Source organism: Taurulus bubalis (assembly GCF_910589615.1).
Source record: "Taurulus bubalis genome assembly, chromosome: 9".
Classification (NCBI taxonomy): domain Eukaryota; kingdom Metazoa; phylum Chordata; class Actinopteri; order Perciformes; family Cottidae; genus Taurulus; species Taurulus bubalis.
In genome coordinates, this window is record NC_136597.1 from 22581359 (window position 1) to 22603929 (window position 22571).

Sequence of the window (22571 nt, forward strand, 5' to 3'; positions counted from 1 at the left end):
GTATGGCTTATTAATCACGATGAATCAAATGGAAACAAAATCCACAGTTCTGTCTTGTTTGATTTACAACATTCCAGCACGGACAACCCGCTGTGATCCAAAGTCTGTCAGCAACGCAGTCACACAGAGCTGCATCTGTCAACATTAGCTAAAAACACAAAACCAGTAGAATTCACTCAACTGAGAACAACAGTTTTTCCCTTAATCACCCTGAGGGATTCAGTGTTTTCTTTCTTTTTTTGTTGTTAAAATATAACAATTTCATTGTATGGAATGTAGAATTGTCTCCTCGGCGAACAAAACATCATTTTGGTACTTTATTGATCTACATAGAATACGTATCACCGTCCAAAGGCTAGCTAAAGAATGTCATGTTATTCACTCGTGGACACTTAAAAGTCGAGATGCTTGGACCCTGATCTTCTGACTAAGGTGCATAATCTCTTTTCAAGTTGCCTCACTGCTGCCTTCACAGATTCATAGAACTATATCCAATAACTGTTTGAGAAACGCAGGGCTGTGCATGCAAGTATACCATCTTGTAGACGTACATCGTGCATGGCTGAGGCTCATGGTCCACATTTCCCTCAGTTTTTAACTTAGCTGTCGAGGTGTCAGTCAATGTCTTTAAAACATGCTTCTGAATTTAATAGCCAACGCTAATAATTGTAATTATAGGGAATTTGTATAATAGAGAAGGGAAAGACAACTTTTAAAGCAATCTTGCAGAGTTCCCTCTCCTATCGCAAACCTACACAATCACAGTGTCGTAATGCTCTGACCAAAGCAGCAGGATGACATCTGTTATCATAGCAGTGTTATTTTTTGCCTCGCTCTTTTTCCAAGTTCCTCAGCACAAATGGGCAAATAAAGCCATTTAGCTTCTTCTACCTATCGTTCAGTGTTAAGCAAGAAGGTTGCAGAATGCAGCCACTAAACAGGCTGCAGTGGCATCTCTCTGGGCGACTCTGCACTGTCAATGGACGTCCAGTTAAAGTGCTTTTTTTTTTTGCCACTGCCAAGAAATGTACGGAAAAAGGTTTTATTTCTCTGTAGGGTCCTTTCCATAATGTTGTCAGATAAAATAACAATCTGAGCCTGTCAGTTCCAAAGAATAAGCTATTTTATGCAACTATTTCTGCTCCAAAAATGGTGCGTTTGATACTCAAGTTACGTTTTCTTGTGCACTTATGCACTTTTCTCACATATCACTATCACTTTGTATTTTTTTTTTTAAATACTACCAGCGGAAAGAAAATATTGTTGAAGTTATTCCTGGTTTTAATGTGGACGAAAACTGACAGTCGTGAATAGATCTATTCTTTGATTAACTGACATTTAAGTATAAGCAGCACTAAAGATCATAAGCATATTGCTTGTCAGTTTTTAGCGCATAACTATATTTTAAATTCCAGTCATGATCCATAAATTTAAATTATGCCAAAATATGCCAAGACGACTGTCGGAGGACATTTACAATATTTCCATTTGATGTTGCAACAAAAAATAGAAAATATATTTTGGGCTTTAAAAATGTCACATCATATCTTCAAAGAAATGCTGAGGCTATCACATAATATTAGCATGGCAGCGTATAGTACCGATAGTCCCTGTGAAGGAAAATATGTTCATCATGAAGGGTAATCTTACTTTATCTGAGTCTAGATAAGTTGAATCACCCAAAAGCTGGTCAGCAGTTACTTCCAGTTAAAGTGGAACCAAGGAAAGCTGGACGACTCAGATGCTGCAACGCTGAAAAAAACAACAACAACGACCCAAAAACCTGCTGCCAAACTCAGACCCACTTATCCTACGATAACCAACCATCACTCGCCAGGCAGAAAATTATGTCGAGCTCTCATATCGGTTGATTAATATTTAAAATCCTATGTGCGCTTTAAAACCAGGCCTCCCAACAAACGCACCACTATAATCCCTTTTGCGTAATGGCTTTTCTCACACCGCTCCCTCGCTCCAGACCATCACTCCAGTCTTGACTCGGCACTAATCTGCTGGCGGAAAAATAAATAAAAACCCCCTTTATTTCTCTCACAGGGAGGAAACAAATATTTACAAATGTCATCGCCCTCTCACTCTGGGAGAAATAGGATCGACTTGGAGGTCAAGACATTTCAGAGGCTTTGACCATATAATTACACCGCTTCATCGGACCAATTAGTGTATATTTTTCCCGCCCGTTTCTTTGACATTATGTACTTGTTGAAAACCATAGCTGTTCATTTTACCACTTCAGTCTGGTCAGTCACTGTCTATTGAACCCTAGTGTTCAATACCTCACTGTACCGCCTCGCACTGGACCAGAGTTTCGAGGTCTGAGGGGAACTTGACGCAGCCTTGGCAGGAGCAGCAGAGTTAAAGGTGAGGCAGGCCACCGCGAGTACCCGACTGATACCAAAGCCAATAAACACTCTCTGCTCCCAGCTGGAGAGCAGCCAGTACCACAGGGAAGCAGCAGGATTAAAAGGTCTCCGGAACGATTGATAGGACAAGGTGGACTCAGCAAAGTGTGTACAATGACACATGCTGTGTCGCCCTGGATTAACAGTGGTGTGTAATGTTTTTCATGTGAAAACACCTATTATTGCTGCGTTTCTCTATTCCTTCAGCAGAATGCAGGGGAAATAAATCTTTCATCGTGTTTCAAGCAACGCTGTCTCACCCCAATGCTGTGAAGCGTCAGACTGTGTTGCTCTGCGTTCCCCTAGAGCGACGGTTTTGAACAGCGTGTCGGTTTCCACTCCTTACATGCATAGTGTCGTTTTAAAATCAACTAGAATAGTTTGTGTTGCTACCTTTTTCCCCCCTCTTCTGTCCATCTTCCTCTGTTGTTCTTCCTGAGGTTTCTTCCCTTTTTCTTCCTAATAGGCAAGGCATTTTTTTTGGTGGGGGGGGGTTTCCTGTTCCGATGTGATGTCCCGGGACAGAGGAGGTTGTATGTGTACAGATCGTAAAGCCCTCTGAGGCAAATTTGTGATTTGTGATTTTGGGCTTTAGAAAATAAATTGAATTGAATTAAAGGCCAAAACCAGTAGTTTTGTGAAAATACACTTCACATGTATCATTTAAGAGTTTAACTAGTGGATGCAATATCAATATATATGGTGCTAGGACTGCTTGTTACTTATTGGATGAAAGATTGTGCCTTTAAATAACACTCACAGAGCACATATATAGACAACCACACTACACTGACATTGTGGCAGACCGAGAAAAGATAGTGTTTAGTTTTTCATTGATGAAACTATTTTTGATTAAATAGTTATAATTGAACTATTGGTGCATGATTCTGCATTAAGTGGGAGTCCAAGCTTAATGCAAACTGCTCAATAACCTTTATTTGTGTTGTATGTAATGGTCTTATAGTATATTTCTGTCAGAAAATGGCATCAGACACAGCCAGTTCGGGGGAACCTTAGTTTAATGTACAGATTGTCAGCATGCAAATTATGCAGAATCAATATTTGTAATCAACACCATTGCTTTTAAATAATTATTCTTGACTTCAAATTTTCAAAACATTTCTATTTCTTGTACCGTATCATAAACCTTCAAAGTATTCTCAGTTTTAAACAATGTTGTGTGATTAATTTGTGCCATCTATTTTTTTTTCACTGCTGAATACACACAAAAAAAACGTTTTGGCATGAATCTGTTTGAAAAGACCGCTGCCCCAGAATAAAGAAAGACCTTGTGTCTGTATTTGTAACTGTATTCATCACTAATCATCAATGCCTTGCTACGGTTGTTGTGACGTATCTAAATGGCATTGAAATAGAGCATGGGAGTGAGAGGCAGTGCGCTTTTACAATATGAATAAACAGAATGGAGGAGAAGTGGTGTTATTAATATTAACGGTGGTAACTGGGAGCTTGATTGGTGGGCATACAGAATAGCTTGCTTTGGACTGATTACAGAAATTCCAATGCCCAAGGTTCGATTCCGGCCTTGGGACCTCTCTCTCTCTCTCATTTCACAGGGGAAAAAAAGAAGAATTATTGATATAATACACTTTTGTTCATACCAGAACAATTTTAGTTTGAAATTAATGGCCTTTGAAAGGCCGAAGATGTCATTTATCTTAATGCAAATGTTTATTCCAGAGCCCTGTTGCTCCACATATAGAGTCATCAGTGGACACACTGCGCCTCCACTGATGCCTTTCAACGGCTGGGCCAATCTTAAGTGTGACCCAGTAATTAATCTCCGCCTTCCAGATAGAGCGGAACACATTCAATTCTTCTCCCACCTTTTGTGTACTAGCCTTTGCACTACAGGAAGGTCTCAATGTGACCTTGCGATGCCATTTCATTCCCTTGAGTCCTACTTAGCGCTTTACTTTTAAGGCTTTTGACACAAAATTGTGGCATTAAAGGACTTTGAGACAAACAGACTGCATAATAGCTTTTGTAAGGAACCCTTTTTTTTGAAGTCTCAAGGGTTCTAATGCAAGTCCCATGATAGTGCCATTATCTAACATTGCTTTCACCTTCCTTCTGTGATATGCTCAGAGCGGCAAGTAATCATAGGGTAGAGGAACAGATTAGAAGCCGCTGCTGTGACGGCGCTGGTCTGCCGTCACCTTGATGCATCTCTTTTGCAAATGATTCATCGGCCTTCGCTCTTTTTCAATGAGGCCCCTTTCCAGATCATTAAAGCACCTTTGGCTTGAACTGTGGCGTGGCACACATCATCTACAGCACACCCTCCCCGCCCACTGACCCGCACCTCCGTGTATCGAGAAGCCATCCCTCACGCGCCGCAAAAACAACAGCCTACAAATCGCTCCTCCACAGGGAGCGACCGGCTCTTTCACAATCAATGCTATTTCCCTCCGACGCGACACATTAGTTACTGCCACTTGGGCGCCACGGCAGGTTGTTTGTCAACCAGCTGGTTCACGTATGCGTCTCCAGATTCCAGGTTTTGCCAGTGAAAAAGCAGCGAAGAGACCGAAAGCTTTTAACACGACGTGTGCTATTGAACATTCACAGAGAAGCAATACATCCAGAATGATGTCAACTCTGGAAGACCACACACACACGCGCTGCGAGTTACTGGCTGTGGGTCTAGCGTATTATTATTCCTATGATCTGCGTCTTATATCGTCGCCGGGAAACACAGCGTTGTCTTCATCAAACTCACTCACCAACAGGATCCGGGACATCTAGTCTCATTAAACCAGCGTGCTGCTTGCTGTAACTTGCCACGCTTAGTTGCCAGCAGACAGAATAATTGGCCGTATCAATTAGGCTGTGCTCACTGTCTCACCATCACACTGGCACACTTCAGCGCTCTCCAGGGTGGAGAAGAACAAAGGCTGTCCAGCTCCACCCGAGTGAAGCTACAAGCGGTAATTTTAGAACAAATTATGTGTTCATTTAGAGTTTTTTTTCTTCTTCTTTCTCTGCAATAAGGGCATACGAAGCAAAATTACCACTTAATTTCAGTTCTGGTTCATTTTTATTATCTCGGCGTAGCTTTTCTGTGGAATCTGCAGCCTCCAAACACAAATTATTCAAAGGTTGTTCCTCCTGAAAAAAACGACTGTCAGTCTTTTCTGATTGAGCTTTTGTGTACAGAATGTGAAAAAAAAGCGAGGAATGAAAACATAACTTTTTTTTTTTACCTTCTATAGGAGGTTTTTCATTTGCTACTGGGGATGAAAAAAAAAAGCAATTTCTTGATTCCTCTGTTTTTCTCTGACACTTCTACTCTTGACCTTGAAGAGGAATATCGGCGATCATTGTATCTTTTATTCCCACCCGCCTACCTCGGCCGGAGGAAATGGACTTCTGCTCACTGTCTATTTGTCTCGAAGTGAATGAGCTCGCTCAGTCTATCACATGTAATTTTCAGTCATCAGTGTGAAATGTACAGCCCTTCACGGATATGTCATGAGATCAACAAGTTGTTGTGCTTTCGGTAGATGAGCAGACTTTATTTATTCATGATGCATCTTATAGTGACAGAACATGTGCAATGGCAAACCAATGGAAATGCAGTCCAAACCTTTGATTGGGGCGGGACACCCATAGGTAAATAGGACATTAATCAATATATCACCATTAAGCCTCTCCATTTGATTGACAATATATTGACATTTTTGAATTTTTAACATGGATAATGATAATAAAGACTTAAATATGTATTTTTAATGTTTTGCAGTAGTCTGAAAGAAGAAATGTTATGGAAGCTAAATAAACCAACTCTCAAAATAAACCAGTTCATAAAGAATACAAATGTGTGTGCTCTCCCCTTTAAGTATTCAAATAATGTGCTCAAGCTCAATGAGAATAGACAGAATTGAGTCCTCTTGTCTTCTAAATGAATCATTTAAAACAGAGATATGACTAAGTACTGATGAAATTATGTCATTTTGTGATCTATAACTCCAAACTGTAGTATGTGCATATTGAGCATTTTAGTCCCAAGTAAGGTTTAATCGACCATTCATCTGGAATAAATGAAATAGTAACGGACAATCTGATTACACGCAAATGCCCAGCTGATAACATGTTCTGCATTGTTTATTCACCACAACGCAACTGTGTTCACGTTCCCCACTTAAGGGCAACCGAGCAAAACAGGCCAATTTTTTGGCGAGTGTATTTATGTCCTGCCAGAATAAATATTACTTTGGATGGAACATTTGTTATAGAGGAATTGTGCACAGCAGTTGACGCTTTCAGGTCAATCCAGGCCGTATAGTCACAATGGAAATTACCTGCCAGAAACATTCTCAGCAGAACCCACTATTATGGCAAATATTGATGACCTTGGCATGATTGTTCCAAAGCTACTTTCCTGCCCAATTGGAAAAAAGCCAAGAGGGCAAAGTCAAAAAAAAACAAAAAAAACTACAGCACTCTTTTGAGTTAATATAGAGATAAAGCCATGACATGACACCATGGTAGAACACATTTACTGTAATGGCAATTAACAGTTTAATAGATTTATGAAACTAATAGACCTCTCTTTTATGTGACTGGTTGTGTAGAGAGAGCAGATGAACACCTATGAGCTGCACTTCTGCAAAAGTTTCACTTTTCACTTCAGGGTACAAAGGGTCAAACTAGTCCCACCATATGAATTGGAAAGACAGGATCTGCGTGGATGAAGTACAGAAAAATGTAAGAATGACGTTCAGAGGGAGGTTAGTGAGGTGAAGGTCTTCATCTGGTAAAATCTCTACAATGGATGCAATAAACCTGTGCCTCACAGATGAAGAAACTAGGAATGTGAAGAAAAATAACGGCCACACAGGGAGACAATACAAAACTACCGTCCTCATTTGTAAGCATGGCAGGAAATATCGTCAGGGGAATGGGCCGATTTAGTTGAAGAGCCCAATAAAACAGGAAAGTACGTCACGCCAGAAAACTATTACAAATGCCAGTGCGTCATAGGTTTCGAGGTGTCGTTCCGAGGCCGGAAAGAATATAGAAGAATATAGAAGCGAGGTCCCAGCAGAGACGACCCAAATGATCACGTTTGTATGTGTGTGTGTGTGTGCAGCAGAGGTGGTTCTGAGGTGCGTGGGCACATTAATCAGGTTACAGGAATAGAATAGTTTGCTCCTGTGCAATAGAAAATCATGCCATTAGTGGAGGCAATGTGGGTACTGATGAAAATAAATAAGTTTATTCTCCCCTTCCTTTAAAAGAAGACTGGGGAAACAAATCATGAGCACACGGCTGCTTCCTGTTTCCACCGGGCCATGTCCCCCCACTGATAGCCGAGGTCCGCTCATGCATTATGAAGGCAATTCACCAACAGAACCTGTAAAACAACTCTTAAAAGGAGTGAACACTGTGGTCTGCATTTTCTGCCATGGCTTACCTTTAAATGGAAAATAAATGAGGCGTTCTGAGCCTGTAAGCACAGCATTTGGAAGTGAACGATTTATCCCAAAATAAAAAAAAAACAATCATGGACAGCTAGGTGACCTGGAAAAAGAGAGATATCGACCCATAACCAAAAGATATAAAAGCTAGATCAAATTGACAACAGCCCATGTATCCATTGTGATGGTGTGTGATGGTGTGTGTGTGTGTGTGTGTGCGCTGCATCAGTTACTAGGTCTACCTATGTTGCTTTCAAAGTGCCAGAGGAACCTGATTTAGTGTCTAGCCAAATCTGAAGTACCTCAGCCCAGTGATGCAGAGGAAATAAAAGACTGCCTCTCTTCACTTTATACTTCACAACACCTCACACAACTTTATCACCACACATCCAAGTTCGCACTCCTGATGTCACTGACTAACACACCTCACCTCACTCTGCTCCTCATCGTCTCTCTAATAAATTACTTCTATTATTTGTCACTTTGTGTCTGTTCCTGTGATGTGTGATGTGACGCCGCCGACAGCCATACCTCGGCGAAAGCGTCCTTGACCTTGAACAAGATACTAAAATCCAACAGGCTCAATTATTGTAAATCAAGGCTGAAAAGAACATCAGTCAAACGTCAAAGACAAAATGAACATAATCAAAAGCGTGTGTCAAGAAGGGCTTATCCACACATCTCAATGGAAAGATGGAATTACCGCCTGGCGGGTTGTTTCGCATCCGCCAACCAGTCACGTTGCGGTTTACATCCTCGTCTGTCCGAAATGTCTTCAGCTCATCATTCTATCCTCGTAGACATCCATGTGAAAACTGTAAATTATTGAGTTGTGTCCAAAAGCAGGTTTTGTGAGGTCACAGCTACCTTTGACAAGCAGTTTATAATCCCTTCGTGCTCAAGTCCAAGTGGATGTTTGTGCCAAGAAATTCCCTCCAGGCGGTTCTTAGCTAACGCGTTAATGAGAACGGCTGCGGAATACAAAAAAACTCTTATTGAGCTGACTGAACAAAGCCACAAAGTGCAGTTATCACACAGGAATAAAGTAAATTTGGGAGTTATTTGAGTTTACCTTCAGAAATAGATCATTTTTCTTAGTATTTTTGCTATTCAAATCCCTTTATTGGAACTGCAACTCATCACCGAGTCCACCGTGACTCGCTAACTCTGTTTCTTGCTAAACTGCATCTGCTCTCATCCACTCTAAGCTGTTTCTCGTCAGTTAAAGGCATCAATATTTGATGTACAATCAGCTCTAAACCATTACAGCCAACCTTGGATGAAGCTCGGTAGTGTAATCTTTGGCAGCGCGGAGTGCCCACCAATGTGAGAGGCGATGACCTTCACGCACCGATGCTTTGCAATCATTTTAAAAGCAGAATCACACCACAACGGCGCACACGAGATAAGACTAAACCTTTAAAAAGAGGAAGTTGCCGCTCACCCTTTTTTTTTTTAAACTCGTGACTACAAGAAGAAGAAAAAGAAAATCTTGTGCGAATTTTTTTTAGATTAATTCAGCAAACACATTGACGTCCTACTGCCAGTTCTTCTGGGCAAGATCCGTGTCGAAATAATTACAAAAGCCATTTCATATTTAAGACAAATGACTATTGAATGTCCATTGTGAGGACCATTAAAACGTACATCAGAGGCAATATAGATTAATTCCCAGAGACATTTTTATATCACTCCACACATACAATTTGTTGGAAAACATTACGCATTTGCATTTCCTGTCCCGCTGAGTGTCAACGAGTGTGCTGACATTCACACTAAAAGCACTTCAAATCCCAGTCATTGCTCTTATTAGAGACAAGCTTTTGTGTATCTTCACGTCGCAATCGCAAACACCCCCATCATGAATACGTGTTGCCATGGTAACTGCCACCACTCTGCATCCCTTCAGACGCATGCATTGGAGAGCGTTCCCTTCCTCTTCGGCTCGTGCCTTTTGCTTCTTCGCTCCGCGTGTTCTGTTATCGTTGCGTTCGAGCTCACGTAAATGTATACAGTCGCAATGCATTCTGGGGGGACGATGCTCGTCGAGCACTCGTTCGCCACAGAGCTGTGCCCTGTGAATCCTTTCATACGATAGCAGTGTGGCCCCTTGCATCCTGCGGGAAGCTGACCTTGGATTCTTGTTTTGCACTTAGCAGCAAGGATTAGAGGAAATCTTCAACAAACACTCGTTTTGCTCTGAGAGATCTGGGCCTATTTTGCATCGGCTTTATTTCAAAAATGCAAAACAAGGCTACTTTTGAACTGCAATCTGTGGCTATTGACAGCAGGGGAAAATACAAGGGGGTTGGTTCTTCTCTTATCGTTTTCTTTTTCGTGCGGAAAGTAGGTCGAGCTGAAAGGCACAGCAACTTACTGATATTCAGTTCTGGGAGAAGAAAAGAGTTTCCAAAAGTCAAGCGAGACTCGTGACCTCCCCATAAATTAATGAACCTATTTTTTACTAGCTTTTTAAGCTCTCCAACGCTGCCATAGCTTCCTTTTTATGCCAAGAAGTAATGAACTCCATGTGCTGGATCAGAATCAGAATTGTTTATTGTTTAATTTGACTCAGTGAAAGGTGCAGAACAATAAACAGACATAGAATGAAACAATAAACAGCGCAATAATAGATATATATGGCAAATAATAAACAGATAAAAGTACTTAAATTACATTTAGATTGGACGAAGTAAACATCTCCTATTCATTTTTCATTAACATCGTAAAACCAAATCATGTCGATTTTCTTCCAGCAGTCTTGGCTTTAAATAATAACTTTATTCATAATCCTCAGTCAGTTTTAGGTAACACAGATGCATCTTCCCATTTAAAATCTCAATCACTAGACCAGAATGGCTTGGTGACAACAATTGCAACACTCAAAAATGAAGGTATAGTTAATAGGAACTGTTTCATATATCTGGGAGCACATACTGTGTGAAATGCTGATTATATTTGATTATACTGTCTGAACGTTATGTTCTTAAATCTAAATGTGGACTGTGGAAGCTGCCCAGAAAGTAATGGTTAAGGTTATATGCAAGGTTGCAAGCCAAATTAACTTCGTATGTTATACTTTAGAGAACTTTCTTAACTGGGATGTGAATTTTGATATTTGGAGTTGAAGACGAACGTTCACGCCAATCCTCGGTCAAAGGATTGTTGGTGAAAGGATTGGCGCTTCCTTGTCGGACCACTAACGCCCTGCATGAACATGCTTTAGGAACATCTTACAATCACTGAAGCGCACTTTACACCGACAGCTCCATACTTGGAACTGCTTTCATTACCTCTTCCCCCATGGAAGTTATTTTAATACGTCACACTTGAAAAGCTAATGCATTCCTTGAGAGCCAGTTGTCCAGGATACAGCTCACTCCTCCAAGTAAAGGTGCAATAGAAATGGTGGTAGCCGGCTATTTAAGATTCTACATGTTGCATTTCATGTTTCTGAATTTCGAGAAGACAATTTATTTTAAGTCCGACGCCTCCCGTCGCTTACAAGTTGTTACTATTCCCCTCGATAACTCAAGTCGGACGATAAGGACAGTGAAGGCCCTTGATAACAGACAGTGTGCGTTCAATAAAAGCGTGCATGACGCCAACACTCTGCCGCTAGAATACTGGAACAGGAGTAAACACTGGTGGTGGCCCTGGCATATTTAATGCCTTGGGCAAGGTCATGAAAGGAAGATTTCCATTTGTTACCGAGGTGAGTCTAAGTTTTTCTTTGTGTGTGTTGAAGGGCAGAGGCGCTGTCTTCGGTAATATGCGTTGTGTTGACAACCTCTATCACCCAAACTCTGGAGAGCAGTACTTTATGACAAACAAACATGGCTCCCCCATCTGTCAAGTCTACCGAACACACCAACGAGCGCTGAGCAGGAGTGGTGAGTGGGAAGCGGGAGACGTGTGTGGAAAAAAAGCACATGACATGAGGAACTTTTTTCGTGACGGGCAATAGGACAGAGTGTAATCCCTCTACACATTATAGTAATGAAGAAGTCCACTTACAGTGTTCATTTAAGGCCGTTTTTATGCATGACAACATATGGAAAAAATACATTTTTTACTGTACTGATACTTTGCCCTGCCGGCAGCCATCTGCAGCCACGTGCTGTTCCAAGTCCTAAAGTTTGAGTACTGCTCTCCAGAGTCTGAAGTCATAATGCGCTCTTCCCCACACTCTTAACGCCATTTGCACCCAGTTTGTAATTTTCAACCTGCACTTTTTGCATACTGCAATTCAAGTTTTCTTAACCCAAATATATGATTTTTGTACGTGGACGAAATTATCTTTGGTATCATTTTTTTCCAACTCCTCTTCTCAGTGTCGTTAGTTCATGGTTCACTGGATGCCTTTGGACCCTTCAGGGTCTTAGGCTTTTTTCTCGATTTGACATAATTTCTTAAATTCACCTTTTAAAGGCACTTGCATACAAAATATATACCCATGTGTTACATCTAAAATTGCAGAACAATCTCAGCTCTCTATATAATGAGGCACAATTGTCATAAGGCGCAAGTGTAAAGAGATAATATGGCCCCAAAGCTGAAAAATTTAAGTTCGATTTTTTTTTTATTCTTCATATCTCTTGTGAAAACATACCATTTCTCATGTGCATGAAACGTTTTGGTGATGGAAATTGGTTTCTCAAAGGTCTTAAGTTCACAAAAGCAGTGAAATATATGAATAATAATTTTTTCACCTTTGTTATATTTAGGCTAGTGTGAATGGTGTAAAACATTTTCAATGTATAGGGCTGAAGTCCAAATGAAGCCAGGAGTCATTGGTGTAGAAGTGCAAATAAGTTTTTATTTTATTTTGTCAAGTCTAAAGTCATCCAATTTGCGGCTGAAGTGTGACTGGAGTCACAAATCATCCACTGAATGTGATCAATTAGACTCGGGCAGATCTGATCACTTTCATTGGTTTATCCAATAACGGTTTGCTGCAATAAAATACAGCCTTTTAAAGCTTTCCCAAGTCACAACATACAGTTGATGGTAAAAGAGGACGCCATTTTACCATGAAAACAGCAGTGCAGAGTAAACAGCAAAATGATGTATTGTCTCAAAATGTATGTTAAAAATTGAATACTATTTAATTATATTAAAGTGCAGTTGAAGAAAATAAAACATTGAATGTTCTGGAAGTATTACAAACCAACGTCAAACCACTGATAATGAAAGAAAACTTTTCAGTGTATTTATTAAATCAGTTTTTGTTGCTTTTCAGTAAAGTTGTGGAACAGGAAATGAAGTATGTTTTCTTACTTTCACAGCAGTGTGGTTTGGGGGTATGTGAAAAAAACAAACGGTACAAAGCTTGCTGTAAATGTGTGGCTAATTTAGAACAATCAGGGTCGTCCCTTCACCATCTCAGTAAGTGATATAATGAATCTCATCAAGGTTTAACAAAACGGAATCTGTGCCCAGGAGATCCATCAGCGTTCAGACAAACTCATCTTCACCTCCCCCTTTATCCCATATTAATCTGTTGATTCTTTTGTAGCTACTTTACAGTGAATCCATCACACTTTTCTAATACGATACGGTTTGGTATCATGCATCTCATACGGTCTTAAATTATAGAGCCTGTGTCGGTCTAATGTGCAGTCTGTGCATCCAGTGCAGTGCAGACGTTCTCCAGTAGGGGGAGAGTGAGCAGGACATTCATAATGCATCCACATCAGAATCAACTCACCTCTAGCTTGGCTGTGTGGGCCGGGACTACTGGTAGAACACACACACACACACACACACACACACACACACCACTGTGCTTTCAGCGATTATCAGGTTCGAAAGCTTATTTCATCATGGCAAAATGTTTTTCTGGTCTTTCTGAATACTTTGCCAATCGTTTATATTTCTGTATGTCTGTCTGAGAGCAGATGTTGGCACCTTGATACAGTGCCTTCAAAATAGTGCACATTGAGAAATTAACAATTAGTGCGCGTCATCAGACAGGAAATAGTATCTCGACATGATGTCAAGAACACTAGTCTAAAAATACACCATCAAACAATGAAATAGGCCAATGGGATGCAAGGTAGAGCTTCCAAAGCAGTTTTCAACAGTAATGAATGTGTTGTGGTGGTCTTTCTTTACTTTATTCTTTAATTATAACCAACGCACATTTCTGATCAGATGGAATGAAGGAAACAATAATGGATCGAAAAGGTAAAACACTTTTATCTCTGTCTTTGTTTCCTTGTCAAAGTGTTTTAAAAAATCCACTACGCTAAACTACTTTGATAGTATTGCTGTCAAAATGATTTGTCCAAACAGCTTTTGATTGTCAGTCCAAGCAGAAGTATTTTGAAGTATTTTGTTCTGAGAGCTCAGACACAGTTTGCGTGGATTCTACAGTAATACCAAACAGAGATTCCAGTATAGCTTATTTGATTTTAAACGGTTGGTGGGAAGATATCCTTTGGTGAAATCAGAATATAATTATCTACTTTTGACAACGTGTATTGAAAGCTGAAAGGATCCAACGGGAGGGGAATTGTCTCTAATTGGACAAAGAACGACGCTCTGCCCTGAAGCGCGAGAAACCAATTATGTTGCAGGTGCTGGAATCCGAACAGGCGCCTTCAGTCAACCGATCTTTGAGGAGACGTTCCTGAATTCCAGATCAATCAAATACAGTCAGGGCGTCTAATGATGTGTACGGATGAATCTCGCGTTGGAAAATCAACAGGACAGCGTGTTTGAAATGAAACAAGAAGACGCCGAAGCTCCCTTTACCAGCACTGCCTGAACGTGGACGCCGGCTTCCCTTCAAGAATCCGATACGCAGGTTTCATGAAGTAAAATGAAGTGACTCGCAGCCCTTAACTAAACGGGCCCTCGGGATGTTTTACTCAACGCTCCTCCCCTGTCTTGTCGACACGGATGCAGTTACGCTCGGAGGAGAATGCGTGGATTCAAAAGGTCAGGTCGTGGAGGTTTTGTATGCAAGGTCGAGTGCGAGCCATCGAGCAATAGCATTTCTCATTAGAGCTCGCTGAGAGGTGTCCCTTCATTGTGCTTATGCAAATGATGAATCATTTTCTGATGTTCTACATGGCAGCTATCCTGTGCAGCAGAATATGTAATCTCCATTCTTAAAGAACAGTACATGATGCGTTCTGTATGTCGGAGAATAGAACTGGAAAGCTTAGTTTTAGACTCTGTAAAGTGATATTGAATATCAGATTGATGTTTGGCATTTTTTATAATCAATGGAATTTAAACTAGATGTTTTATTTAACTGTTTTGTGTAGAAATTTAGTGAGAGTGAGTTTCTGGTGCTCCAAGATGTTCTATCTTAGGTACTACAGTTCAGGAATAACATAATACTAGTGGGTTAATAGTTTGATAATAAAAAATAATGAAGTAATATTGTATAATTAATTATAATTATAAGTAATAACCAGGTAATAACGTGGTATTGACTGAGTATCTCTGGGTAATCTTAGAATGACATTTTTATGACAGGAGCCAAAAACAAAGGCTAGTAATGCAGAGGAATTTAAAGATAGCAATGAGACAAAATTATTTAGTAATAGTATATTAATTTTGTAACAATATGGTCACCTGCTAAAAATAAAATGGTTGCAGAAAATAATGTTAATATGATGACATTAATGCGTGCAATAATCTCATAACATTGAGGTAATATATGTTGATGTTTTCATAATATTATAGGCTACTATATTACTGTATTATATTATAATGCAGAACTTTTTTCTCTCTGACGTTAAAAAAAAAAAAAATCCCTTTTGTTTCAAAGTAAATGTGTACACATTATATGTTTGTGCTGCTTGTTACCCGGAGACACGCGTCTCCACACTGAGCTGACCAGAAAGTAGCGTGCTACAAATGCGCAGCTTTACCCAGAATCCTTTTGTTTCCACAGGTGCTGATCTGATTCTCCATCAAAAACAAGAGAGAAAAAAAAAGTGTCGTGCCTCATTTGTATGCAAATCTGGACAAAAGTGTCTGCCAAATAAAAGTGATGTATAAAAGTGATGCATAAAATACTTTTAGACTGCTGTTAAAATAACTGCAATGGATTTAGTTGTATAACGGCTGTGAAGTGACTGTGTGGTTTAATGCGAGTAAGACTTATAAAGACAAACAAACAAAAATGTCTAGACGCATTTAACTTCCTGTATTCTCCGAAAGATTGAGACGCCACATCGGAAATGCTCTATTCAGTCAGAGGCAAGGCAAGCGTCGCTATTTTCCCTGTTGGCACCTTATGGCGGCGGTGAAAATACAATAAAGAAAAGCCCCACTAGCCTGCCTGTACGTCTCATACATCTTCAGTCATGCGGAAGGCCGTCCGTCAGTTTTACTGCACATCGGCTTCCTCTCCACGCAGCGTCGATGATAGATGGCCCTAAGTGCAACTAGATAACTACGGCAGGGGATGATAAAAATGTGAAAACACACATCCTAGACAGGAAATTGGCCATTTTGGAGCAATTGACACAGAGGAGCTGAAGTGATGGCACTTCCTGTAATGCTCATCCTTTGAGAAGCGAAGATGTCTGGTCGTCCGCCGGGAGATAGCTACAGTCCACAGGACAGATTACTGGGGTGCACTTACCTAATAGATCTCATTTATTTATTTTTTCCCCCATGGCTATTTCTTCTATTTTACTTGTCAAAGTTTCAGTCAACATCCTGGTCATCCGCAGGAACATGAACCAATTCTAACAAGTTAGGATATGGTGAGCGAATGTGAGGTCATCGGAAGAGGTCGAATTAAACAAAGCCCTCGTCAAAGGAGGACAATGAGGACAAGTGGATACTTAATGATGAGTGGAATAAAGAGACAGGCAGGTGTATGAAATGATGAGGTGTCTCAACCCTACCAGAGTGGAACATGATATCTGAATCTGTAAATATCAGGTTTTAGACTCAACCTCATTTTTTCTTCTCATCCTTTATCTCTTTATGAATTGATTGATGATAATGCTACAGCTGCTCTTCCAGGATTATAGGCACATTATAGAGGTCAGGAGTTTAACCTTTCTTTTGGAGCGCAATCAAGGAATTACTTACCATCTCTATATCATTTGAAACGAATGACGGCACACATGTCGATTAAACAGAGCAGGAATATTTATTCAGCGTCTCACTCGTGCTTTAATAGATCATGTCCTGAATAGATTTTTAATTTTTTTTTATCTGACATACCGTAAAAGTCGGGTTACAAGCCGCTCCTACCTCCGGTCAGTGTCCCCGCTAGGAGCTAGCAGCTGCTGCTGCTGCTACCGGCCGCTGCTGCTGCTACTTCCTGCGTCCCCTCTGCCCAAGTCGTGTGTCAAGCTTGGTCCCGCTACCTTCGGTGGTTTTCGGGGAGCTAGCGGTTAGTTAGCGGGGAAGTAACGGAGCGCTAGCAGGAGCTAACGGGGACACTGACCGAAGGTAGCAGCGGCTCGTAACCCGACTTTTACAGTAAACCTTGTTCACATGCTAAGATGTCATTCTTCCCGTTTTTAAAGCTAGCAGTCTGTATACAAGTGGGTGTGAGTATCACTTGAGCGCTGATTAATAATTCATCTGTGTGTTGTCAGAAAGTGTTACTGGTCTAATGCTTATCAAATTGCATTACCTCTGAGACCCGAAGATTGCATTGCAGGGGAGGATTTTCTTATGGACCAGCCATAAATAAAATGTTCTGCTGTTGATTAGGCAAAGCATCTTGAAAGGCAAATGGAGGGGAATTTGTGGCACTACAGCAATCACAGAGAAAACAAGCTCACTTAACTCATGTTTAGCACATAATTGAATAAATCCAATGGAGCCAACTAAAAGGTGCACTTTAACACGGATAAATAAAAACGGAGTGCTTTGGCCACTGCAACACATTCAATACCAACTACATGAAAAGGATCTCCCAGACATCACATTTATATATAACTAACTAACTTACAAAAACAAATATATTTTTGAAGGAAATGTTCAGAGGAAATTAATGCATGTGTCTGGCAAGTTGCAAAAGTGTTGATAGTGAACAACGCAGTAAAATATTAATTAAAAATGGATTTAATTGGCAATTTAATTTTGCAATACAATATTCTGCTTTTAGCAACTAAAGCAAACTTTGAATGTTTTTTTATGTTCAGGCACTCGCAGCACTTGGTTAATGTCGGGGAAAGAACACGATATTGGTATAAACTTTCTGCAGTAACTTCAAGCATGACACACAGGGTGTTAACTATATTAGCCTTTCTTCCCCCATAACCTTACCCAAATTGCTAGTGACACCTAAACCTATACGCAGGGCTCAGGATGCAAACCCTGAAATAGCCACTCATCACTGTTGTGAAATGCCTCAGCAAGCTGCTTAAGTTAAGAAAAACCTAAAGTCCATCTAGAAGTTCATGCAATCTAATGCTGCGTTCACACCAAAACCGTTGAGAATTATTCACGCGAGTAGATTACATGCAAAGTCAATGCATAGTTGCGAAAAAGCGAATTTTCCGACATTTGTGGAACTTCCACAACAGGTATAAAGCAGAACAAGTGGTTATTTCAATGGTGAATGGCGGAAAAGGCAACTGTTTTCACGGAGTTAAGCCACGGAAAAGCCGCGCCCCCTTTCCGCCGCGAAAAAGCAAAAAGACGAATGACGCGAATTTACCACATAAAGTCGAGCAAGTAAACTCAGGCAGAAAAGCGTTGCAAAAATTCGCAGCGCTTTTGGTGAGAACGCAGCATAAGGGATGCTTTGGTTTGCATGTATGATCCAGTAAAGTGTTGATTGGCACTAAATAGGACACAAGGACAGCTGTAAAATGGGCCAGCTCTCGTTGACGATAGCATGTGAGATGGTGTCCTGTTGTTCTCTCCATACTTTCCTTAACTGTGTTAATTGTTGGCTGGTTATAAAATATGTCAGGCATGGCCTACAAAACCACTGCATTTCAGTGCAACGTGAATTTAGAGAGGATGTCAGACTAAACTCAAAGTCTGTGCACCGCATGCTGATCAGCAGGGACGTCTCATACTTTCGGTTGTGCAGTAATACTCACAGGCAGTAATTGCTGTCCTGCTGATTCCAAAGAGCTGCCGGAGCTGCTACTGTGCAGGAAGTGGGTGGCTGGAGGTGTGAGGTGGGCAACGTCTCCCCTTAGTCCACATACCCTTGCAGCATTCCTTCTTCACTTGATCAGCCACCTGCAAGGACCAAGCAACAGTGGAAACCTTACTCACAAGCTCATGACTCACATACTCATTTTACTGCAGCTCTGTAGCCAGGGAAAAAAGTTGACAATGTAAAATTAGCACAAACCACTGATACGTTGAATGTGGATGTTTTTGCATTCGGTCAGAGCAAGTGACATAGTCATAGAGACTCAAAGAGCAAGTGGCGTAGTTATTGAAAGTTATGTGATATGATAAATAATATAAAAATCAAGAAACACTGCATTGTTGCAATGTTGATTTATTAGTCACGTGACTTCTTAACTTGCCTAACGCAACTTCTGTAGTTTAACTTAACCCATAAACTCTTTATTCAAACAATCTATTTTTGCTCTATAAAAAAAGACATTGTGCAGTATGTGCATGTACTTGCTATTTCTGCTGTTTATTTAAAGTGCACCTTATTTTTAAATGGCTTTTTTAATTATGCTCTTTTAATTATGCTCCACAAAGTCAGAAGCAATTTAGAGGAAGACATGTTTCAGTGCATTTTCATACGGATCTTAAGAGAGCTTCTTCTGAAAGCCCTCACATACCATCACCTCATGCACACACCTATTGGATTTTCTTCTTTCAAAAGACCTAAATGATATTCCAGATATGTGGTATGTAAAGTCTGACTTCATATAAAGGCAACAGTTAACTATGGTTTGAGCAATAATAAATGATAATTCACAGCTTTAACTGCAAGAGCATCCTTATTTCTCAAGCAAAACTCACAGAAAAATAACATTTAACATTGGAGTCTGCATAAATGTCCCTCAGGTAGAATTAAACAAATCAATACACTGAGCATAAAGAAACAACACTTTTAGATGTGTCTGCCAAGATATTAAGACCATATTAACTTCATACTGAAGAGGCTCTTTGCAAGAGAGTACAACAGTATTTCTGCTTTCAGATGCTTGTAATAACCATAATAACCACATGCTCCATTTCCCTCCCTGTGGGTGACATACGATCAGACTTCACTGTTCATATTTTGCATATCAGACAATTACTATGTACTATCAAAACTTCTGGTAAGATTATTAATATTCACATTTTAAGGAGAGCCCCAGACACCAAAACTTAAAAGCCGGAGCCATTAATGACGTACACAACCACAAATGCCTGCACTATCATTACACCAGCTGAGCTACGTTTATCAGCAAACATCGCAAAAGGCAGCGACCATCAAATGGCTTGGCGAACATTTAATATCCCAGAATTTGATACACACGCCTAGAACTGGCTAATGCATTTACATCAAGCAGGGATGAACTTCCCTTTGATTGCCTGGCGAGTGAAAGTGAGACCTTGGATCCAAAGCAAAGTGTAGGAGCATCTGTGCTGCTGCAACTTGTCTGCAGAGTTGTTGGCAGTAACAGAGACACCTTGTTCTTCCTCGGCAAGATGTTCCACATCTCATCTGCCTCATTACTGGCAAAACAATTAATTTCAATGTTTGGTTCCAGGTTATTTAGTAGCATCTGTTTTACAGTTACATGTCACATTATTAGTGACACAGTGTTTGGGAACAGCTGCAAACTTACATGTTACATATGTATATACCAGCCCGCTGTTGGCAAATTTTCATTTTGCGTTAACAAATAACGCCTTTCTTGCTTTTTGCTTGTCATTTGTTCGCCATGTAGTCTTACTGAAATGTAACTGTATCCATATGAGCGTGATGCAATCCCAACACGTGTTCATATATATATAGGCCATATGGCATATAAATTATTTACAAAATAAAAAATAATAATAATAATATAAGTAAAAAAATCTTACTGGTGAAACAAGGCAATATAGGAAAATGTCCTGTTCAATAGTTGTAATTACAGTACATACTACAAATTTAGTCGTTGCATATTTCAAATGATTAACTTTAAGATTTGGCCTTTGAATGTTGACTTAACATATTCGTAATAAATCACTAAAGCATGGGAGCGTCATTTATAATGTAAGCATTGCATTTAATTAAAATTCCGCTTAAATGCTTTCTATTAGCTGTTCTTGGCAAACTTCAACAAGTCACCACTGAACCTTAAACACAGAGGGGAAACAAACTGATTAAATGAATTCAGTCACTGGTATTTGAAATACATGTGTGAAGCTAAACATAATGACAAGGATAAACAACAATAGTGCAACTTGCTCTCAGCCCCTTACCATCAATGCAAATAACACTGTATTAACAAAATAGCCTTTTTATTGGCTCGGTTAATACTTGTGGGAGAAAAACTAGCTGGGAAAATCTCTCCATTGACATTTGTCTAATTTGTGTCAGTTGGCTTTCAAAAAGCAGTAAATACATGAATAAAAAAAGACCCAAACCGTCAAAAGAAATTGTTTTATTTATAACTCGTACCCGTAGATTTGTGCAGAAGTGGGCGGAATCAACAATGGCAGAAAATACATGAGATCAAATCCTGGGTAGAGGGGAAATGATATTCTGTGTACAAATTATAACTTTTTTTTCACCCATAATTGATTTGTCTAACATCCCATTTGTGACCGCGACCTATATAATTTGATGTGTGGTAATGTGTTATTTTCCCTATAGAGTCCTCACAGGCGTATTTAAGCATTAATGGCAGTTCTCGCTGAAATAGCTAGCATGCTTAGAACAGCTTGAAGGAAACCTGGACATCAGCTCCCCATCAAAACTGCTTCTGGGTTTGAGTGAAGCAGAGACCGATAAGGGAATTGACTCATTGTTTCCCCACTTGAAAGCCGTCAGCTTGGACCTGCCAAATTTATTCCTGCCACTCCGTCATATTGACGGGACCTCCGAGAATATCACTCACCGTCACCGCCGCCGCCATACAGCCCCCAGCCCACCATGAGTGGCAAGTAGCTCCAGCCTATTTACTTGTGTAAGCTGAGATTCAAAGGCAGCTACGATGTTTATGACATACTGTGAGGACACAGTGAGGGGATAAAAGGATTCAGACAATAACCTGAAATCGAGCAACAGCTCCTCTGACAACCTTGGGATAATCGTTGCTAAAAGATAAAAGCCCACACATTTAGTCTGAATCAAAATTGAACCCCGTATAAAAAACAGGGTACTGGGGAGAAAGAAGATGAGTCATTGATCAACATCCTCCGCCCAGCATTTAACATTTAAAAATGGAAAACATGGAAAACAAGAGAACGATAGGCGATGGGGTTCTTGTATAAAATTCCTACCAGTAGGCCGAAGCTCGACACAAAACTAAATTCAAGGATATGAAATGATATATGACATAAATGCACGTGTAAGTGAATTACAGATCGACAGCAGCGAAGCCTTCGGTGAAGAAAGATATTAAAAGTTTTCTCAGTTTCTGTCAAGTGCTAGCATGATTTTACAAATCATCTCCGTAAACAGAAGTCTTTGCTGCTGATATTATAGCTTGGGACTTTCCTCCCACCCCTCCCCGTGTCTGTGACAAGATTAGACTATCTCTTCTTGTGCACATGGATGGCTGACTCCTTGGGGCCGGTCGCATCTCTCTCGCACGCC